Raw genomic sequence first — 6003 nt, forward strand, 5'->3', positions numbered from 1 at the left:
CCCTTGCACGGGGACGATCGATCACTCATTTCATTCATACTTAGCACCTCTCGGGAGAGAGGCCTTCGTCTATCTCGAGCCCTCCCTCCAGCCGGATACAGCTCAAGGAGCACCATTGTACTGTCTCATACATCATATACACTCTAGAGCAGGAGTAGGGGTGTTACCTCCATACGAGGGCCCCGAACCTGGGTACGTCGCTGTGTCGCTCGTGCTCATACCCGCATCCGGAGACCGCCGTAGGCCAAAGGCCGGAACCACCCTACTTTAGCCATCCCATGGCATATGCCGTGACGATGCCGGCAACGCCCCTAGTAATTCCCTGGCTCCCGATGTAGCCGGCCACTCCAGGAGGGGTCCCAGGGACAAGGCGGAGTCGTCATCGCCGCACCCAAGCCGGCACAGAGGTTCCCTCGGAGGGGCCATGCCGGCCCAAGCCGGCGCAGCCGGCATAGGGAATCCCCTGCCCCGTGTGGCAGGAGGAGCCAAAGCCGGCCTGCACCCAGCAGGGAGCAGCCGAAGCCAGCCTGCACCCAGCAGGGAGCAGCCGGGGTACTCCACCGACGAGCCGGCACACAGGCGCCCGTACCGGCTAGCTCCCAAAGCCAGCGGCTTGCGCCAGCCGGCCCACTCCCGGCTGGGCCCACGCGTCGAGCCGGCTGATCCCCAAGACCACATCAACTGGCTCGTGGAATCCCGCATCGCGGAAGAGGAAGGTCCTGCCGGCCCCAAGTGCTTCGGGCCGCGCATCCTGAGCGAGCCGGTCATCGACGGCTTCCAGCTCCCAAGGGACACGCCCAAGTACGACAGCACCGCCAAGCCGGAGGATTGGCTGCTGGACTACACCACTACGGTCGGTATCGCCCGCGGCAACAAGCGCTGGGCCGTGCGCTACTCGCCCCTCATGCTAGTCGGCTCTGCCTGCACCTGGCTCAACAACCTGCCAGCCGGCAGCATCAACGGCTGGCTCGACTTCGAGGACGCCTTCGTCAGCAACTTCACCGGCACCTACCGCCGGCTGGGTCGCCCCCAGCAGCTGGAGATGTGCAAACAGGGCCCGGACAAGATGGATCGCGCGTACCCGACGTGCTGGTGCGAAATGTGCAACTCATGCGAGGGCGTGCATGAGATCCAGGCCATCAGCTTCTTCATGGCCGGCTGCCGGCCCAACACCATGCTATGGCACAAGCTGCGCCGCAGCGAGCCCAAGACCATGGCGTCCCTGATGGCTATCGCGGATAAGTACGCGTTGGCCGAGGAAGCCAGCAAGATGCCGGCTGAAGGCTCGCCGGCTGCGCCAAGGCGCAATCATCACAAGCCGGCTGAGCACAAGCCAGCCGAAGGAACCTCCCACGGAAGCCGCCGCGACAAGTACCGCGGCAAAAGGAACATCGACCAGCCGGACAGCCGGTATGGCACCGCCCACATGGCGGCTGTGTCCGATCACGATCACGCGGCGGCTGGCGGAAGCCACCGCCAGAAACAAGACCGGCCCTGGAAGCCAAAGTTCACCTTCGAGCAGATGCTCGACACGCCGTGCAAGTACCATAGCGGTGCGAAGCCGGCCAACCACACCACTCGCAACTGCCACTTCACCAAGCAGTTGAACAACGGCGAGCCGCTGCCGCCTCCACCCCCGCATCCACCAGCCAGCGGGCCGGGTGGCCAAGCCGGCACAGAAAATGCCAACCCCGAGCCGCAGCACGAGGTGAACCAAGTTCACCATGGGCGGTACCTGGCTGAGGACGCCACGTAAATTATCTTCACCACGGAGCTGGAAGACAAGACGAGTCAGCATCGCCGCTCCCTCGAGGTGAACACGGTCATGTCGCCGGTCCCCCAGTACCTCAACTGGTCCAAGCAAGCCACCACCTTTGATCGCCGAGATCAGCCGGCGGTCCTGCCAAGGCACGGAAGCTACGCCATGGTCCTCGACCCAACCATTGGCACAAGCCGGCGCAGCGTGTGTTTTTCGTGCGTGCTCATCGACGGAGGCAACAACATCAACATCCTCTACCGTGACACAGCCTGCAAGCTGGGCATTACGGAGAGCCAGCTGCACCCCACTCCCACTGTCTTCCACGGCATCGTGCCGGGACATTCCTGCCAGCCGATTGGCCGGATAACGCTGGACGTCATGTTCGGCAAGCCGGACCACTTCCGCACCGAGGCAGTCGAGTTCGAGGTAGTGGACTTGGTCAGTCCCTACCACGTGCTCCTGGGCCGGCCGGCTCTGACCAAGTTCATGGCGGTGCCCCACTATGGGTACCTAAAGATAAAGCTGCCGGGCCTGAAAGGGGTCATCACCATCACCGGCGACTATCGCCGCTCCATAGAGTGCGCCACGTAGAGCTCCAAGATGGCCCAGACGCTGGTCATTGCTGCTGAGAAGCAGCTCATCCACGACGTTGTCGCCATGGCCAAAGCCGCGCAGACCGACATGCCGGCTCTAGGCAACCCGGCTGGGATGACTCACTTCCAGCCAGCGAATGACACGAAGAAGATCATGCTGGACCCGGCGCAGCCGGACAAGTTCGTCACCATCGGTGCCGGCTTGGACAGCAAATAGGAAAGCGAGCTAGGGTCAGTCGCTGTGTGGGGCCTCGACATGGTCGGCCCATTCAAAACTGCCCGAGGCGGCATGACACACCTCTTGGTGATGATTGATAAATTCACAAAGTGGATTGAAGCCAAGCCGATCAAGAAGCTGGATGGCTCCACAGCCGTCTCCTTCCTCAAGGACATCATCATGCGATATGGCTATCCCCACAGCATCATCACTGACAATGGCACCAACTTCGCCCAAGGAATCTTCTCCCGCTTCTGCGGGGAAAAAGGAATCCAGCTGGACCTAGCTTCCGTGGCACACCCAGAGTCCAATGGACAGGTGGAAAAAGCCAACGGCTTGATTCTAGCCGGCATCCGGCCCCGGCTGGTGGAGCCGCTCGAGCAAGCAGCCGGCTGCTGGATTGAAGAGCTGCCCTCCGTACTATGGAGCCCGCGCACCACGCCAAACCGTTCTATCGGCTTCACGCCATTCTTCCTCGTTTACGGGGCCGAAGCCGTCCTGCCGACTGACATCGAGCACGACGCGCCAAGGATCAAGCTATACACCAAAGTAGAAGCCAAAGAGGCCCGCGAAGACGGAGTCGACTTGGTCGAAGAGGCCCGACTGCTGGCCGTGTCCAGATCTGCTGTATACCAGCAAAGCCTCCGACGCTATCACAGCCGGAAGGTTCAACCCTTGGCATTCCGAGAAGGATACCTAGTGCTCTGGCTGATCCAACGGATAGCCGGCCAGCACAAGCTATCCTCCCCATGGGAAGGTCCCTTCATCGTGAGCAAAGCCCTGGGCAACGATGCCTACTATCTCATAGATGCCCAAGAGGCCAAGAAAAACAAGCCGGACAGGGCTAACGAGGAGACTAAACGTCCCTAGAACGTTAGCCTGCTCCGCCCATTTTACACTTGAGAAGTGGAAAGTATGTATCCCTGTAACTCTTTTGTAATCTATGCTAATGAAAAAAGCTTGCGCCCAAGTGCGCCCCGTACCAATGACTTTTTCAAAGTACTCTACTGCTTTCGCCGACTGGCTTGAACCCTCTCATGTGGCCGGCTTAGTACCGTATTCCGGCTTCTGACAACCCACTCCTGAACCAGCTACAGACCGCAATCTGGCTATCCGGCTGGCGGGGGCAAAAGCTCAAGGAGCCGGCACGCGAAAAACGACTAAGAGAAAGAGCAAAAGCGAGTCGACTCTCGTCCAAACTCTTCATGAAAGCACCGGTTTGCTCAACTCTGCTCGCTTGACTGAAATATTGTCATCCTCACTCAGCGGCCTGCTCTTGACCCAGCTACAGATCGCAACCCGGCTGTCCGGCTGGCAAGAGCAATGCAAAGGGTGGGCGGATGAGAAAAATCAAGCACGCGAGGGAAAGCAAGACGGAGCGCAAAAATGATTAACAAACACGCTAAAGTGTTGCATAATAAAAGGATAGTAATATTGTCTTTACAGCTACACCTGGCATACAGGGGATTTAACGATTGTCTTGTTGCAAGCCAAGAGAAAAGACAGGTAAATTCTAAACGCCGGCTGGAGAAGGACCAGCCAGGGGAGCCTCCGAGCCGGCGGCCCAATCCACCTCCTCAGCGTCGGCCATCTCCTCGTCTTCTCCTGGCCCCTCCTCGGGAGCATCGGGGTCGTTGACGAAGGTGCTCTTGTTGGCGTAGTCGGCGATGGCGCAGGCTCTTGCCAGCCAGCAGGTCTTGGTCTCCGCGCTGAGCGTGTCCTCCACGCCGGCTCGATGAGACTCCAGCTGGTCCAAGTCGACCTCCTCGTACCAAGACATCACAAAGGAGAGAGCCATTTCAGCACTAGCGCGAGCGGTGGACTCCTTCCAGTCCAACAGGCGGTCAGGCGCGGTCTCGAGCCACTTCACCAGGTTGGCAAGCTCGCCTGGCAGCGTCTCGGTTGGCCAGAGCATCCGATAGAGCTCCTCAGCCGCAAGCCGAAGCTCGAGCCCGAGCATGGTCATCGGAGTAATCCTGGCGTGCATGGACACCAGGTGATCCTCCATGCTGAAGTGCACGGAGCTCTCCTCGCCGGCTGCCCGGCACACCGCCCGCACCCTGCCTACCGCCGCCAGCGCCTCCTCCTGAGTCTCGGGGAAGGCGGCTGAAGCAAAGAAGAAAAAACGTAAGTTTATATGTCTGACTGAAAGCAGCCGACAGAGCCCTGCCACCAGTCTCAGCCGGAAGCCGGCAGAAGGACAGAAAAGGCAAAATTTCGAAGTAAAAATCAGCCTGGCGGCAGCCGGCAAAGCAAGTGCCGCCTGGCGGCCACCGGCAAAGCAAGTGCCGCCTGGCGGCAGCCGGCAAAGCAAGTGCCGCCTGCCACCAGCCAGAAGCTGGAGACAATCGAAGTCCAAATCAGCCTGGCGGCAATCGGCAAAGCAAGTCCCGCCTACCACCAGCCAGAAGCTGGAAATAATCGAAGTCACAATCAGCCTGGCAGCAGCCGGCAAAGCAAGTGCCGCCTACCACCAGCCGGAAGCCGGGGATATTTGAAGTTTTTCCAGTTGCCGACTGCTGACAAAATTCCTGCCACCAGCCGACAGCCGGAAGCCGGCAAGGGAAAGAAGAAAACACAAGTCAAGATTTACCTGCCATGCCGCGGTCCAGCGCACTGATCTCCTTGACCCAACGCTTGGACATCTCGGAGAGCACCTTGGACTGGGCAGCCATGTCGCTGCTCAGTTTCTGGCACTTCTCGTCCACCATGCCCAGGCGCTGGTTTAGGTTGTCCACCTTCTCCTGCTCAACCCATTTGATGGAGTCGAGCTCGGCGATGTGGTTGGCCTCCAGCCGGCGTAGGCGCGCCAGCTCCCCCTCGGTCTCCTTGGCCTGGGCGGCCAAGACCCTGGCCGTCTCCTGGCTCGCGGTGCACTGGGCACGCGAGAGCCGGAGCTCCTCCTGCAGCTGAGGCACTTGGGCGGCAGCAGCTGCAAGTCGGCAAGATCGAAGGTGTCAGCCGGCTGGAACAAGAAAAAGAAAAATATGCGAAGACAGCAGCGAAAGAGAAAGCATACCCTTGGCAGCCTCCAGCTCGTGAGCCATCTCGGCGCGCTCGGTCTTGGCCTTGTGGTAGCTGGCCACGAGCCGGTTATACAAGTCGGTCCGCTTATCGGTGACCGTCTGAAGAAAAAGAACAAAAGTTAGCAAGGACGAAACCCGGGCCGGCTCCACAGCAGCCGGCCCGTGCCTCAGAGGGCTACCAGCACAATACCAAATTGCAAAAACAAAGTCAGAAGCTCACCTTGTTAACCTTCTCGACCCGCTTGAGGCGGTTGTCGGCTTCAGCGGCGGAGCCATTGATGAAGGCACGGAAGTCGGAGAAGAACATCTCCATAGAGGCCACTCCCTTCTTGCCCTCCCGGCTCATCACCTCATGGCCGTCGGCGTCGCGCCACTCCTTCTCCATGGTGCCCGCAGAGCCCAGGCTGG

The sequence above is a fragment of the Lolium perenne genome, chromosome 2, assembly GCF_019359855.2.
Source record: "Lolium perenne isolate Kyuss_39 chromosome 2, Kyuss_2.0, whole genome shotgun sequence".
NCBI lineage: Eukaryota > Viridiplantae > Streptophyta > Magnoliopsida > Poales > Poaceae > Lolium > Lolium perenne.